At 39.2% G+C, this 17,957-nt stretch overlaps 1 protein-coding gene across 1 annotated transcript in view; it reads left to right on the top strand.

The window, feature by feature from the left end:
• Nucleotides 1-17,957, top strand: part of pacsin1a (protein kinase C and casein kinase substrate in neurons 1a) — a 35,993-nt gene continuing 18,036 nt past the window's right edge. Inside the window, exons 1-2 of the mRNA XM_030734805.1 lie at nt 1-124; nt 6,834-6,902. The gene's annotated coding sequence lies outside the window, so the exon portion shown is untranslated. The remainder of the gene's footprint in view (nt 125-6,833; nt 6,903-17,957) is intronic.

Here is a 17,957-nt window from a genome sequence, read left to right on the forward strand (position 1 = left end):
CTAGTGTATGCAGAGTCTTGCGGAGAACGCAGGGTCACCTTCTGTCACTGCAAGGGGAAATACTGACTAACTTGCAGCAGAGGCTATCGGGTAGTAGTGCTCCTCAGCAGCAGCAGCATCTCTGGTAAGTCAGTCTGTGTATCTTCTCAGTGTTGATCCCACATTGCTGCACTTGAAAGAGAAGCTGAGCATCCTTTTGGCGAAAGGAGACGCAGACATAAAAGAGTCTTGCGTCCTTTTCAATCATTTCGATTAAGTCTTATCCCCCCTCTGCTGCGACACTTGCCACGTATTACAGATTCAGTAACAATTTTTAGTTATGCATGCGTCATTTTACACGATGTACCGTTGTTTGGGCACGCCGAGGGTGAAGATGACCATCTTGCATCACCTAGAATTACTATTGCGCGCTTTTCCCTCAAGCGAAACTGTATTATTGAGTCGTCTACGATGGTTTTGCACTATCAACCCAATGTGCATGCTTCCCTTCAAATTGGAGGATGATGCAGATGTTTTGGGGGGTTTTTCCCCCCGCTGTGCAGCTCTATTGCCCCTCGAACTGGCATGCTGAGCAAAATTGACCCCAGCGTGCCAATTGTATCAGCAATGCAATACGATTTACTTAAATATTTTCCGCAGAAAGATGTGTCTCAAATTGTCAGTAATACATCAAATACTGTTGCCATGTTAAATACTCTATAGCTGATGGAGATGGTGGCCAAGATTAAGAAAGGATTGCCATTTTATATTTGTTTTCCATTCGCCCAATTGGTAAACAAGACCAGGAATCCGAACTACGTCGATCAACGAAGTCATACTAATATCTGTTCTGTCTATATGAAGGGTTTTTGGTGCTAATATGCAGGTTTGTAGTCAATAATCGCTTTGTTATGTATTTTAGGATTTCTTAGCGAAATGGACGCAAATGCTGTTGAGAACACTCCGCTCTGGCGTTATGTAATTGGTTGTCACAGCACAGTGAGGAGCCATCTCTAGCGTCATTGTTTTTTTCTCACAAACCAACAGCACCACAGAGGAGGAGCATCCTGTTTTCTACATGGGATTAGGTGCATGTGGTCTTTTAATCATTCATCAAATCTGCTCCCGAGCTGAAATGCATCCAGGCTTACAGCTGACTAAAGCGTCTCATAGCTGCATTTATGCGTTTGGCAAAAAACGTGTTATCTTATGCTGTCATGCTGCTGCTGCTGATGATGATGATGATCATGATGATGATAATATGTTTCAGGGACTAGTTAATGGAAGCTGGGGTATCATGTTCCTGAACCCTGTAGTTCCTGCGGCTCCTGCGTTTAACAAAACATCCATTCCTGCCTAAAATTATACAGCTAGTTTTTGCGTGTTAATGCCAGACTGATTAAAGGACTATCCTGTGTTTTATTGTGGTTGTTGTTGTTGGTGGTGGTGGTGGTGGTGGTGGTGTCTCTTTAAATCAAATCCTCTAGGGTTTAATTCTTATGGTATAGTAGCAGGTGACAGACAGGTCGCTTGTGTCCCCTCAGCTTGTTTTGGAGCTGTCCCTGGTGCTGAATTCACTGTTTGTTGGAGTACATGTCTGTCAGCATCCAAGGTGCCCCCAAGAGAGCCTGACACTAGGCTGCAGAGAGGAGATGATGATACTGTCGGGGGGATAATCCAATTGTACTGCAGAAAGGGGAGTTAAAGAGTACCTGCTATTTATTAACAGACTCTTAAGCCTTCACAGTAGAGACAAGCTGAAAGTATCTATCTATCTATCTATCTATCATCTCAATTCATCTTTTATTTTTAAACAGAAAGGAATAGAGGTGGAGATGCTTGAGATATTTTTCTAGAATCGTTTTGTTATTATTGTTTTGTTCTAAAATTCTATTATCTAGAAAACTACTTGAGCTAGGTCCTTCAAATCTTTTAGGGTAAATAGCTGGTATTATGGCTCTATGAATATGGATTCCCAGGAGTGTAGCCCAAGTTAACATGGAATGATGGATGTTTCAATTCCCTAAGATATTTGCATGTCTGATCTATTTGGAGGCTTGTAGAAGCCACACTTTTGCAGGTAGGGGCTTATCATTTTATTTACAGCTTCTCCTACACAAGGCACAAAATATTCTTTAAAATTGTCCAAATCATGTGAATGGTTTCACAGATATTAAATCTTGAATATGGTCAAAATGTACCAAATGCAAAAAAACTTTTTCATAAAGAGGAAGTCTGTTAATTTTATATCCACAATTTGTGACGATGAGCTCTCCCATTTTCCCAATATGAATTTCTGATAGACTCATGTTTGTGTATGCCAAACTACTTTGTGCAGGTTTGTTCTGTTGCCGATGGCTGTGTATAATCAACATTGTATTTTTTAGTTCTGAGAATTAGATATTGACAAAAATATAATGACATATTGTGAGTTGTAATAGAAAAACTAAATATATAACAGCAGAGTAATTTTGCTCTTTAAATCTAACAACATTATTTCCATATATCTGCATTTGAGTTATTAATTCTAAGATGATTCCATATCATTGAGGCTGCATGTTTAGTTTCTAGAAAATCTATGCTCTCTCTCACTTCCTGCAGTGTTTACAGTGTGTCTGTATTGCTGTTCATCTTCTGTTTTCATGCTTGATTTGTTTTGGTTTTGATTGTGGCAAACATCCTCCTGCTCAGGAAGTGTGTGCTTGAATGTAATTATGATTTACAATCATGTAATCAACGGCTTGATTTGTGGTTTTCTTTAACCATTAATAGAATAGTTGTTCTATGAACATTTTCTACCCTTGCAAGCTTAAGTCAATAAGTGGGGTTTTTTTAGATAGTTTTTCATCCAACTTCATCTTTTTCCTTTTGGCCTTGTCTTCAATGACTGACAAAGGATTAACATGAGCGTGGGATTTATGAAACACATTGCAGTTAAAGCTATTGTCACTTGATTGTTTGTTCCTTTGTTTAATGTGAAATATCTGACATAGGTGCTCTAGTTCTCCCAAGTGAGGTTTGCTTTGCTAAATGGAAGTGGAGGATCAATACAGAATACTGCTGAACACATTATATACCAATTAAAGCAAATTTGTTTTACTTAGAACACAGTAATTTGTTTTCAGATGAGCTTTTATTTCGGTCAGTTTGTTTTTGATCTTTTATTACAACATCTATACAAACTGTGGGCTAATGGAGGAATGGATGCAGAATACTGATACATCCAAATAGATCAGTATTCTGTTTCTGCCTGTGTAAACGTCTCATAAAGAGGGAACGTGTTGTTGGTGACCTTTTTGTTGTTGTTAGTCTCTGGTGTTTCTGGAACACTATGTGTGTGGGAAACAGGACAATGTGTGAAATAGTGGAACCTTCTCTAATGTGTTTGCTGATGAAAGGGTTAAGGGCTGCTGTTCCTCTGTGAAAAGAAGAGATAGTGCTGTCTGACAAGGTGTGAAAAAAGAGCCAATGTAGGAACAGAGTCTGAAGGGCAGCCAGAGTGTCTCATTTCTCTACGTGCAGCACAGGACACACACAGGGAAGACTCCTGTCCTCGGCACAAGATTTATGACATTAGAGATTATAAAAAAAATCTGCGGTGCCTTTCGCACCTCACAAGGAATCTCATTTTGTTGTTATGAAGCTGTGTCCATGGCTATGATTTTAAGCTAAAATCCAGAGATGTTAACAAAAGTATGATGCCATTCTTTTTCGTTTATTAAGGAATAAATAAATAAAGGAAAAAAATGTCATCACACATTACATGTGTTGTGAACAGGATGAGGAACACTACATGCAAATCCCTAAGTAACAATATTCTCATGTTGTACTTAAACAGTAAGTGTGCTTCCTGCAGCAGAACCTAATAGATTAGGTTCATATTACCTGGTGGCGTTCATGCAGTGTCATCACAACATGTCAGTGTTTACCTCCTCTGAGTCATCATCGTGAAGCTGTGGCTCACCCTGAGGCAGAGCAGAAGCCCAGTATGTGTCGTGGTCTTTTGGGCATTTCAAAATGGAGTCCTGGTGTGCACATGCAGCACATGAATCCCTGGAGTTTTATCAATACTAGTGTGAAAGGTTTCATGTCTACATCGGTGGGTTAGTTGATGTTTTTATTAATAAATTTGTCAATGCAGAAGGCTTGGGTGATAGGCTGAACACCAGAGGGTGTCTGTCTCATAAACATAATCGGAGAGAGAGTGGGAGAACCCCATGGTTTTCTATTAGTTACTTACCTGGATACCTTGTTTCCTGTAGGGCAGTTGACTGTTTTACACTCACCAGCCACTTTGTTAGGCACACCTTGCTAGTACCAGGTTGGGCCCCCTTTCAGAGCTACCTCAATTCTTCATGGCAGAGATTCAACAAGTTGCTGAAAACATTACTCAGAGATTTTGGTCCATATTCACATGATGACATCACACAGTTGCTGGAGATTTGTCAGCTGGACATCCATGATGTGAATCTCCCACTCCACCTCATCCCAAAGGTGCTCTATTAAATTGAGATCTGGTGAGTGTGGAGGCCATTTGAGTACAGTGAACTCATTGTCAAGTTCTAGAAATCACTTTGACATGATCTGAACATTCTGACATGGTGTTTTATCCTGCTGGAAGCACCCATCAGAACGTGGGGACACTTTGGTCATAAAGGGATGGACATGGTCAGCAACAGTACTCATGTAGGCTGTGACATTTAAACAGTGCTCACTTGGTACTAAGGGGCCCAAAGAGTGCCAAGTAAATATCACCCACACCACTACACCAGCAGCAGCAGCCTGAAGTGTTGATACAAGGTAGGATGGATCCATGCTTTGATGCTGATCCTACCTGCAGAGTGTCACAGCAGAAATCAAGACTCATCAGACCAGGCAACATTTTTCCAATCTACTATTTTCCACTTTTGATGAGCCTATGCAAAGTGTAGGGAGTATTTGACACTTTGGCTGTAAAATGGTGTCGATGATTATTTTTGTTGCCAGTTCATTCAGTAACTGCTGCAAGCTGTTAAGTGAGCAAAAAAGCCTGTCGGAATTTTTCAATCAGAAGAATTTACATCCTCGAGAAATATAAATACTCAGTTGAAAAACACAAATAGTCGCAGTGAAGTGACCATGAGTCAGCATTTTTATAAGTATTTATGGCATAACAAGTAGAATGTGCTTGCTGTCAGGCATCGCATATAGCTGGCACCTCTCAGACTGTTTCATTTGATGTGTGGGTTGCTTCATCGCTGCTCTGCCTGAATTCAGTCGACCCGTCCATTATCTAAACTGCTTATCATGTTCATAGCAGGCAGCAGCTCAGCTGAGCACACGCAGTGAGGGGTACACAGAGAGAAAGATTCAAAGACACTATGTAAAAACACAAATTAATTCAAATAGAAATGGCATTTTTTAAGACAAATAAAGCTGAATTGAACTCCTCTCAGCTTTCTTAACATTGAACAGTGACTATTTTGGTATTAAAGACCAGATGGCTGTATGATGATATGAGCATGTTAGCATGATGTTGGAGTCAAGCTTATTGTTATTTTCATTACTAAATAATCTGTCAGCTATGGTATCCACACACTAACAGAAGGTGAAGTCACATCTTCAAACTCTGTGATATTTCCTTATCAAGATGTACACCTAGAATTTATTAAATGATTAATAAAACCAATAAAAGCCACAAATGATCATAATAAAAGTTACAACCGGTAGGCTTTCAATATTTTGCTCGATAAATGATGGTCAAAATGTTCTAAATTAATTTCCTCTCTGTGGAATTATTGACTGTTTCTCCATTAGCTGAAGCTTTGCTTGTGTTTTTAATTAGAGTTTTACACTGGGTAGTAATTTGCTTTCCTTTATATTTTTATCTTGTAAAAAATACCAGCAAACAGCAATTGACTCATTTGTGCAGAAAACAAAACGAGCCATTGAATGAGCTCAGAAACATGTTTAAATTGTGGTTTTAAGGGTTGCAGGGTGAATTTAAACACGGAATAGGCTGCATTATACACTGGTGTGCAGACAGTAAACTTTGTTAAACTTTGCTAAACAGGCATAAAGGGAAAACTGCATTTTTAAGCTTTAAACTTGAATTCCAAAATAATAGGAGTTAATCAGACTTTGGAAAACATTATAGGTTTAGTTTCAGATGTATCTTGACAAAAATAAAAAATCAATACATGCATGGTCATGAATTTAAACTTTATTCTTTTTTTTCTTTTTCTTTTTTTTTTTAAAACTTTATTCGGTTCTCACAGTGTTCTTGCATTAGTGCACATTGCACATCTCTTTCTGACTACCAACACAGCTAAACTGATGTTTGTCTTTGTTTCTTTGGTAAGACTGAACGCTTTGCGTTGAATTTTGTGGACTGCAGGACAATAAAATGTGGTGCGTGTCCGTGACAGCAGAAAGACTCCAATCTGTAAAACAGATGCTGAATATATAAATTATCATTTGCATCAACCAAGTCAAACAGAATTCACATCAAAATCTGTCATTTTTCCAGACCATTTTCACCACAGTTTACTACATTTGAACTGACTAGTTTATAATTCTCCCAGCATTAATTATGTTCAGCAGATGGTGTATTAGTGTGCAATTATAAAGAAATCAAAGAAACTGTTATTAAATATACCACATTGCACTGTGCAGTTTAATCTTCCCCTAAACTGAAACCCAGATAATCTCTTAATATCTTTCTGCTATAAAGATGACTGCTGTTTTGACTCACCCTGGATTGATTTTCCTTTAGATTCCAATTAGGGGAATTAGCAGCATTTTAACCTACTGTTACCTAATGTTCAAAGAACTGCCCCCGGTATCTCATGCTTTTTTTTTTTTTCCCCCCACAGGTGATCCTGCAGGGGACTGACAGTTGTCTCTTACGTTTATGGAAACCTGACCTCCCGTTGGTGGAGAAGGTGAGTTGTCTGTGTTTGTGCTTATTATCCTGTTTGCTGAAGATACAGAGGGATGTCAAAGGGACAATGCCAAGCACAGACCCACAGCTTCCAGAAGATTTTTAATATATAATGCTAAATAAACCATTTCAGTTCATTAATAGCTCTTTGACACTGGTGTTAATATTTGATGAGGGTGTCGCAGCCTTTTTATGGGCAAACTGAAGGTCAGGTTAGCTTTGTTGCTTATTGGAGACTTTTAAATTGTGTTATTCTTTAAGTGCCTGCACTTCGTGTCGTGCACTGCATGATTAGATGTAGGATTACAATGCAACTGAAGGGTTGTATTTCAGTTTCCTGGCTACTCCAGCAGTCATATCGACTGACGTACTCTCTGTGGTAGCATTGCTGTTTTGACTCTAAATATTTTCATGTTCTTTTCTTAGAAGAGATTATCTCAGATTTTATTTTTATTATCTCACCAGGAGTAGATTTCCCCGTCTCACAGGAAAGAATGATTACTCAGAGGTAGTTATTGATTTTCCTTGTTTGATCTCTTTGTTCTGTGGGCATTGGGACAGAATTTCACTGCAGTGAGGAGGTTAAGCATCTGTTTGATGAGCACAGTCTGTTGTTTGTATATGCAAGAAGGCTCATCAGAACATGATGGCCCAGTTCAGAAAGGCTTCTCCAGGGATCCTGTGCAGTTTGGACAGAGAGGAACAGGAAGCTGGGTCAGAAGAATATATAGAGAGTGTTTTTATTGGTAAACAAAGTATCCTGAAAGGTCATCAATATATATACCTGTTAGCATTTCCGGAGATTATTTTATGTTCTACTTTCTTCCGTTTAAACCACACTGACTTTTTGTTTTGTGTAAATTCTTCTTGGATGATTTCTATTTATTAACTGGATTAAACTGAAATGTCCCTATTTCATTCAAAATTCAATAATGAGGAAGTTACCTACACTACAGTAGGCTTTAATAGCATCTATTCAACCTGTATCAAGTCATTATTCTGTCTGGTTAAGTCATAACACAAAACACTAACCTTTAAATCACACTTTTTCCCCATCATAGTGCACTAAATGAGCAAAATGTATCTATGCTACTCACCTACTGCCCCTGTATTCACAGGGGGTCGCCACAGCAGGTAGCGCCACATGTTTTATTTGGGAGATTTTTATACCACATTCCCTTTTTGACTCAACCCCAAAGGGATTTGTGTCTTCTCCTGGGATCAAACCAGGGAGCTTTTGCTTGTTAGGGGAATGTGTAACACACTACACTATAGAGCCATTGTTATTCACCAATAAGTAAATAATTAAGAATTAAGAAATTGTGCGTAAGATTAAGATTTTGCTATGCAAAATTAACATTGTTACAAAAAAAAAAATGCAGAAATAAATGAGAGAATAAAAGTGCTTCTTTAGTTAGTGTATTATCAAATCTCAGCCACACCATTTTGCATGGCCTGCAAACTTATCCTAATATCCTAATTTCAGACTTAAATTTAGACTTGATCCCTGCTTCCTCCCGGTGGCAGCCAGGAGAGGTTAAACTAAGCTAGGTGGCTTGTTTGCGCCGTCAGGCTGGTTAGACGTTCCTCACATAGAAACATTTACACCACACTCAGATATTTTTCTTTCTTCCACATTTAGAAGCCATCAGCTTTAGTTTGGCTCATCGTTAGACATAAACAGCCATCACTCTGTGAGCCAAACTGGCAGTGCTTGTTGTCAATACTTCTAATAAACATTAACGGAAGACAGAGGCATGTGCCAACTTTAAAGATTATGGAAAGACCCAAAGGTTGAACAGATTTTTTATTTTAAACTACAGCTGCTGTTTGCTGTCATTTGAAATGGTTAAATTACTGAATTTTTCCTTTCAATTGACAAGTCATATTTTTAAATAGCCAAACAGCAAATGAGCTGACTCTCACAGCAAATAAGCCCTGATCCAACAAGTACAGCTCTAGATTTTTGCAGCTTAGGTCTGTTTTGTGTATCAGATCTTCAGTCTCCCAGCTGTCTAACTGGACACATGGGGAGATCTGTAAGCTACTCTAATTGGCCTTGGGGTATAAGTGGGCATAAATAGGAATGTAAAGTGATTACACACGGGGCACGGACATATCTCTGGATAAACTGGTGTTGCTTATTTTTTCCTGCCATTGTGATCATATAAATTTGATTTTAGTGGCACTGTCTCTGCTGCATTTTAAGAGAGATTGCTTATTGCTATAAGATTTTCCAGTCAAGTTATGTACGTATATTTGCAGTTCCAAGAGGACAGATCCTAATGACTTTGGTGATCCCCTGACTTTCTGCTAGCACAGCTCTAAGGTTCATGTTTGTTTGTGATAGTAAATACAGTCATATACACTTGGTTAGATACCCCTTTTAAACAGTTTGTTAACACAAATATCTAATCAGTCAATCACATGGCAGCAACTCATTGCACTTAGGCATGTAGACATGGTCAAGATGACAAGCTGAAGTTAAAAACAAGCATCTGAATGAGGAAAAAAGGTGATTTAAGTGATTTTGAATGTGGCATGGCTTTTGGTGCCACACAGGCTGGTCTGAGTATTTCTGAAACTGCTACTACTGGGATTTCCCACACAATTATCTCTATGGTTTATAGAGAATGGTTTGAAAAGAGAAAATATCTAATGAGCAGCAGTTCTCTGGGCAGAAATGCCTTGTTTATATCAGAGGTCTGAAGAGAATGGCAGACTGCTTCGAGCTGATAGGAGTCTATGCCAGCAAGAATTAAGGCAGTTTTGGAGGCAAAAGGGTACTAGCAAGGTGTACCTAAAAAAACCTGCTTACAGCACAAGCATTATAAAAGTTATTATAGGTATTTGTAATATTTTATTCTTAACCACAAAGTGTTAAAATTTAAAAAAACAATCCTTATTGACATGATGGACAGGGAGCGGTCAAATGACCTGTGCCGCTGCTGGTTCTGAGGTTTAGTGTTCTTCGTGGATTAAGTCGTCTATATTCTACATTATAAAAGCAGATCCTAAATCAGACATCATGGCTGCCTTCCAACCCCTAGCCAGTACAAATCTAGTATATAATTAGAATTTGGCAAGTATTACTAAATAACATTATCAGGTTAAGTTCAAACTAATAACTCTTTCTAGAAGCAAGTCCTGTTACTCAGTTACCAATACCAATAGTGGGCACTCATTGGGCAGTTATTTTGGAGCATTATCTAAATTAACTTTAATTTCAATGGTCAAAAAGTGCACATGCAGATTTTCCTGTCAAATCTGCCACTAACCACTTAAAAGTTTACTGACTGTGTTCACAAATAGCTGGTTCCTCTAGAAATGATGCTACTACTAATATCTCTGCTCAGGGTTCCTTTAGTGCCAGGTCTCTCTTTTATAATGTCTCTGCTGCTACCCAGGGCCTAACATAGCAGTGATATATAATGTTTGAGTAACAGGAAATTATCATTTAATTTGTTCAGCTGAAAGACAGCACAGAGCTCTAAGCACAAATGGTCTCTACCACACCAGGCAAGACCCCAGGTGCAGGCTGTGCAGAGATGCCCCTGAGACAATCCAGCACATAACAGCAGGGTGCACGATTCTATCAGGCAGGGCATACATGGAACGCCATAAACAAGTGGCTGATATAGTATACAGGAACATCTGTGCTGAGTATGACCTGGAAGTCCTGAGGTCAAAATGGGATACTGTGGGATACTGTGGGATCCTGTGGCACTTCAGACAGACAAACTGGTAATGGCTAACCAACCGGACATAGTAGTGGTGGACAATCAGAGGAAGAAAGACGTAGTAATATCAAGTGATGGCAACATCAAGAAGAAGGAACACGAGAAGCTCGAGAAATACCAAGGGCTGAGAGAAGAGCTAGAGAGGATGTGGAAGGTAAACGTAACCTTTACCTTCCCCGTGGTAATTGGAACACCTGGGGCAATGACCCCCAAATTTGGAGAGTGGCTCCAGCAGATTCCAGGAGACATCCGAGATCTCTGTCCAGAAGAGCTCAGTCCTACAAACAGCTAAGATACCGTGCAGGACCCTCAAGCTCCCAGGCCTCTGGTAGAGAACCCAAGCTTGGAGGACAAAGGGCGAGTGGGGAATTTTTTGTATATGTTTAAAAAAAAAATCCCAAACTGGGAATATATAACTGTACCTCTCTTCTCAAAAATTCATATAGATGTGTACAGGCATTTGAAAGGCAGCCCATCAGTATTCAGAGCAGCATCTGGCAAAGAAACGATAAGAAGGCGGAAAGCTGGTAGGTTTAAAGAGCTACATTCCCAGATTGATTAGTGCCATACTTATTTATTGCCTTTCTCTCTTTCTTCTAACTGCCTGGACATTAGCAGAAACTGGACTAGAACCAGGGGCCTCCATCCTCTCTAATGCATCATCCAGCCACTGCTGCATGTCTGCAGTCCATTTCTTCATCACAGCCCATCACATGTCTGTTTCCCCCTCCTCTACTCTGTTCTGCTTCTCCTGTTCGTCTCTCTTCGCCCTCCCCTTGTCATTTTCCCCTTATTCACCACACTGTCACTAGGAGCCTTGTGGCAAGAGGCTTGATAGTTACATAACCACTGCAGCAGTGCTCCGGACACAGCGTATTTGTGTGTATGTTTATATGGGCTGCCTAGTGTTAAATGTATCTTTCTGCCAAAAAAGCATTTGAAGACGGGAGACCTCTGGGAGACCTTCATTCAGTTGTTCCTTCCGATCTACCAACATGGCAAAATAAAGAGAAAAAAAAAAATGAATACTTGACCCCTACAGTGAGGAGATCCTCCAGCGACTGTGTGCAGGGCCTACTTATCCAGGAAGGGCCACTGCAAATAAATAAAGGTTTTCTTTATCCTATGGCAAAACATTCATATCCTGATGGGAGTGGTCTCTATCAAGATAATACCCCCCACAAGCACCCAGTGAATGGTTTGATGAGGATAAAAAATTGCGTGAATCATTGCTAAGGCCTTAGGTGGACCATGGTGGTTTTAGGAGCAACTTGTTAGACAGTCTTCTCATAGCTTTCACAGAGGAGAGGACCCAAATGCAGACACCAGGGGCAAGTACAAAATCACTGTTAATGTTTGCAGAGAAGAAGGCAGAAAACATGGTAATCAGAAGGGCAGGGAAAGGTCTGGCACCCAGTTTACTAAGGGCTAATGCAAAGCAAAGGTCCAAGAAAACAGCAGAATCTATACACAAGAAAAATACAAACAAGAAAATATAAATGTAAAGCAATTAGGAAAGACTGGAACACTTAACTATAGAAAGTAAGACAATCAGTTTTGCAAGTGAGAATGGGAAACTGGTAAAACTGGTAAAACTGACTGGACTATTAGTGAACAGTGGTAAACAAAATGGGAAGGAAAATAACTGTAAAGTAAAAAAAATTAGTAATAAGTATCCCAAAACCATGCAAACTCACTGCCATCATCAAAACACAAAATAATGTAATACATTTTGGGAGAGTGGTGTTCCATCCTTATAAGAAACATTGCTGAAGCTGCTCTGGCTCTGGTAGCCTCATTAACCTGCAGTAAAAGCTTTAGAAAGCAGTGGTACTCCAAGTTACACTTGAGTGGTAAGGTTATCATTTCAACTATCTCATGTCAACATTTTCATTTCTAAGAATGTTTTTTAAATTGAATAATACCTCTCCATAGACCAGTGTTCACATTAAATCCCTTATGTTCTCCTGATTTACTTTTGGCACATTTGAGACAAATATTTATTGTGCTCAATCATTTAGTACCAAATATCAAATGAAATCTGTATCAGCCTGGAGGAAATCCATTGAGGTGCAGGGAGAACATGCAAACACCACACAATAAGGCCCCAGCCAACTAGAACCGCATCACGAACGAAGCGCTGCAGTACCGTGCCATCTGCTGACGTCTGACTGTCAATGTTCAGTCATTTAGTATTTAATTGTTATATTTTGTCTTCATAGGATACAAAACTTGTCTTTTGTTTTGTTTTTTGTTTTTTATCATTATTTGTTATTTTAGTGGTTGATTAGAATAATTCACTTGACACTATGATGATTTTAGCATATTATTAATTCTTGCCATAAATTGATTAGTCTTTGTACCAAACCACGTGTAGGCAATTGAACCAGGGTACAGATTTAAACTGCTTTAAACTGACAGATTGTTAGCTGTCAAATGACAGACAGCATGGTGCGTCAGCATCTACCCTTCTCAGTCCCTATGAGCGCCATGTGACCTGTGGATGGCAATAACATCTGACCTCCCTGTGGGTGGGGGGAACAGAGTGAAAAAATTCCTTACAAAATCACTGTAGTAAAATATTAATAACCTTCTTTTTATTATTCACATTTCACTGCTCAAGAATTACTGTGTGAGCTGCTGTTCTGGGACCTGAGCAATAACAAATCTGGCTGATTCACACTATTATGCACACAATGGATATTGATTTAAAACAATATAATCCATCCAACAGTGATGCAGAAACTGGATTCTTGTGCAGCAGCACAGAGCAGATCAGATAGCTGAGTCATCCTGTGCTTGTTTGCCTCAAGTGATGACCCATGCAGCTACCCTGCACAGGCAAAGGCTAGCAGGGACTTAGATTTTACTTTATAATATGCAGCTACTGGGTGGTGATAAGTAACTGCTTTGTGGTTACTTATCACTTTGTGCTTTGTGGTTATGAAGACAAATTAATTTGAGGGATGTTTGATGAGCTTGATGCTGGTGACAGATTGAAAGTGGCATCCTGTTGCTACAGGGTATAAGAGTCAGGTCTGCCCTCATCACAGTAAGTTAGGAGTCCCTCCTTCATCACTTTGTGTATTTTTGTTCCCAGTAGACAAGTGATGTTTTGCCTTCAGATTTTATACTTTCTGATCAAACTGTGAATGAAACATTGTCATTATTTAGCCACAGTAACAACAGGCAGGGTGATTATTAGGGCTGGGTGATATAACCTCAAAATTATGTTGTAATATTTCAAGGAAATTTGCGCTAATGATATGAAATAATCAGTGTTTTATCTGTGATTGCAGCTCACAGACAGCAGCATTTATTAGTGCAAAGAAAATGAAGAGCATTTTCTAGTCTTCTTTTCCAATTAGCTACTGTTATTGATGGCAGACTACCTTATTCAAAGTGTGAATCTATTGCATCAAGGTGTCAGCAGCAGCATTATTATGCCATAGTAGTGACAAGGCAATATATACAGTGACACAGTATAAGTCAAATGTAGGTACAGCAGTCTAGGTAGTGTTTTTCCCTGGAAATTTTAAATTAAATGATAAAATGACTAAATAGCTTTAATTTAACAATAACAATAACTGAAGTAACTTTACCTTGTAACTCTTCACGAGCCTACAGAATACTGTCACCTAATAAAATGAAACTGAGAAATTATTTTCTACCTGTGATGTTAAAACTTGGTTTGAGCTTTTTAACCTTTGGCTTAAAGCCCTTCTTTCCTACCATCTAACTTCCATCCACTGGTTGCTCTTCCTGTCATGTGGAGTGCAATTAGCGAGTGCTCTAGTGATGCTCGGTGGAGTCATTTGTTTATATCACTAGTATCTCCTCCTTTGTAGCCTCATTGTGGTGTGTTTTTGCCTGAAGTAGTGAAACAAGTTTGTTGCTTCCAACTTTACCAGGAATAGTTTGCTTGCATATTTGGCAAAGTATTGGCTTTTGGTGAAGGTTGATGAAATAGCTCCCTATTTAGGTACTAAATTATCATCGGAGGCTTGTGTCCGGGCTTGTATTGTTGTCGTGCCCTGTAGAGAATGTAGATGCATGGTTTTGCTATATCAATGATATTGTGATATGACGCTTCTATATCTATATTATATAAAATTTATACAGTTATTATCACTGACAGTATAATACTATGTTTGTTTCAGGCTGAAAATGTGTTATTCTCAGGACAGTAATTCCTAATGAGTCTAGGGATCTTGTACTGTAATAAGGTCAATATTTTTGCTTTGTTTTTGTTTTTTTGTTTTTTGAAAAACATTCATTCAATTTTAGTTCAAGTCAATTAAATTTTATTTCTATAGTGCCAAAACAAAACATCTTAGAATAATTTGCATAGGTTTGCATATGTTTAAGGCCTTACAAAAAAAAAAAAAAAAAAATCCAATAATTTTCCTTGAACAAACACTTGGCACCAATGCAGAGGAAAAACTTTTAACAGGAAGAAAACTTGCAGAACCAAGCTTGGGAAGGCAGCCATCTTCATTAACCAGCTGGGTCTGTTTGATTGCAGTGAAACTTGCTTTAAACATTTATACCTCCCAAAAGACTGCCATAACTCTGATGAGGGTTTTTCATTTCGTATGACCAGAAAACCAGTGTTATTTGGCCAGTTGTAGTTCATGACAAAACTAACAGACTACTTGCATTTTTAGAAAAGTCACAAAGCGCTGAACAAACAGTCAATATAAAAAATGAATTACAGCTTTGCATTAAAAGAGAAAGAGCAGTAAAACAACAGATTAAAAAAATTACAATGAGAGTAATTGATGAAAAGCTTGGTTGAATAAAAAAGTTTTCAACTGTTTTTTTTAAAAGAAATGACGGAGTCAGCTAGGCGAAGGTCGAGGGGCAAGTTGTTCCAGAGCTTGGGAGCTATAGCTTGAAAAGATCTGTCGCCTCTAGTCCTTAATTTTGTACGTGGGGGAATTAAGAGGTTTTGATCTACTGATCGAAGGCACCGCGCAGGGATGTATTTAACCAGTAACTGGGATAAATAGTCAGGGACTTGTCCATTTAAAGCTTTATATGTCAGCAGAAGGATCTTAAATTGAATTCTAAAATTAACCAGAAGCCAATGTAAAGAGAACAGAATAGGAGTAATGTGTGTTCGTTTGCTAGGACGAGTTAGAAGTCTAGCAGCTGCATTTTGTATCATTTGAAGCCTGGATACAGATGATTTATTTAAGCTGGCAAAGAGGGCATTACAGTAGTCTAAGTGTGATGACACAAATTCATGGACAATCTTTTCCAGATCAGAAGGGGACACTATGGTTCTCAGTTTAGAAATATTACGAAGATGAAAAAAATAAGAGCGCGCAATAGATCTTACATGTGAGTCAAATCCCAAGGATTTGACTCAAATAATACTCCAAGATTCCGAACTGCAGTCTTTGCAGGTGAATACGAGGAAGCAATCGCCTGGGTGATACTAGGGTAAATATCAGGAGGAGCATTGATCAAAGTCTCGGTCTTATTGGGATTTAATACAAGAGAGTTGCTAGAGAGCCAAGCACTGATCTGGGATAAACAGTCAACCAGGATAGATAACCTATCTGTTGTCCTCGATATTACATTTTGTGAACATTAGCAAATTGTTGAGCCTCTGAACACACATTATACTAAATTGTGTTATGGTGAAGATGTCAGGTTAACAAGCATAAACACTAATAATTCCACAACACATCTAACTTTAATACCTGAAAAAATCTACCACTGTTAGCCATCTAGCATTGGCATTGTCAATGCTAGATGGTTTTGTTGGTCTCTCCCTGTAGCAACAAGATGGAGACCATTTGTGGACCACTATGAATACAGAATCTAAGTATTCCAGTATACTTTGTAGCTGTATTTGTCAGTGTAAACACACTTACTCACTCAAAATAGCAAGTACTAGCAAGGAAATGTGCATTTTTAGATAAAGCAATGCAGTAGCATGAGTCTTAGTGATGTCTACGTACACAAGAACAAGCATTTCCTGATAATTAAAAAAATATTTGTGTAGCTTGTCTCCCTTCCTGGTTTTCTTCTTCTTTGTCAGAGAGAATTTTTTGTTTCTATTTTGCAGTTTCAGCTGTTTTCTTTGGATGGCCATGTTAGCCGTTAGCCAAAAGAGTTGAATATGAGGGGTGGTTATTCCCCAAATACTGCTGCACACTCCCCATTTGGATCAGGATGTCAGTTTACATTTGACTCTCCTATTCCATGCTTCAGCGAGCAGTGCTGGGGCTCACAGCATTTTATATTCAGCTGATAAATACAAAATAAGACTGTCCTCACCTTCCATCCTCACCGGTTTTTCCCACGTGTCTTTACTTCTATCGCTCTGCCTTGTTTAGCATGCTGTGGGTTTTTTCTCTCCATCTTAGTTCAGTGTACACTTGGTCTCCTCGAGTTACCCTCTTGTGTACACTGGCTCTAATACTCAGGGACTTCCTTGGCTATTGGATTGACAGCTGACAGAGCGTCACCAAACTAGCCTTCTTGCTTTTGTCTAAAGCATTGGTCACATGGCTGGCTTATAATGACAGCCTCGGCTGTTACAACGTGTGTCAAGTCTGCACAAGGCAGCTCTGTCTCCTGGCAACATCCACCAGCCTGCTTATGCTGTGCTGCACCGTGAGATGAATCACATCTTTGTGCCGTCAGCTGCCATTCGGGCTCCATGGCTCTCTCTCTATTCCACTCAGGAACAGCCTGGCTGCCTGACCAGCTCCTCACTTTGTCCTGAGCGTGCTGTACTTTCTCCCAGCCTTTGCCCCTCCTCATTTCTCCTAGCACATCCCTCCCTTCTCCATCTGGAGCTCCATCTCCTCCTCTTCTCTTCTAATTCTCAATCCATGTCACTCTCTCTCTCTCTCTCAGTGAAAGGCTTCCCTCTCTCAGTGAAAGGCCTTGTGTGTCCTCTTTTACTCAGTCAGTAGAAGGGGAGGGCCTGCTGAGTTTTATCAAACACAATCGGCAGCCATAATTTAACATAAACCAGCTGTTTGTGAAAAATCACCTGTTGCTTTTATTAATTTCTTTAAGATATTAGTAGCAAGCACAGCCAGAGTTGGTGGTTTGATTAATGTACATTACTAGAGAGGAAAATGAATTATAAAATTTATTTTGTGTAAGCAACTTTGCCTTTATAAATTGCCATCATCTATATTCAGAGTGGAAAGAGATGGCTTGGTAATGTGCTGGAGTAAAGTTAGTTCATCTCGCTGAAATCTTCTTACTGTAACAAGCTTATGTGTTTGCTGTGGTTCCCATTCAGGGCTTTAAAAGGCTTGTCAGCATTGGACCTTGGATCAGTGGTT

The sequence above is a fragment of the Archocentrus centrarchus genome, chromosome 7 (genome assembly GCF_007364275.1).
Source record: "Archocentrus centrarchus isolate MPI-CPG fArcCen1 chromosome 7, fArcCen1, whole genome shotgun sequence".
NCBI lineage: Eukaryota > Metazoa > Chordata > Actinopteri > Cichliformes > Cichlidae > Archocentrus > Archocentrus centrarchus.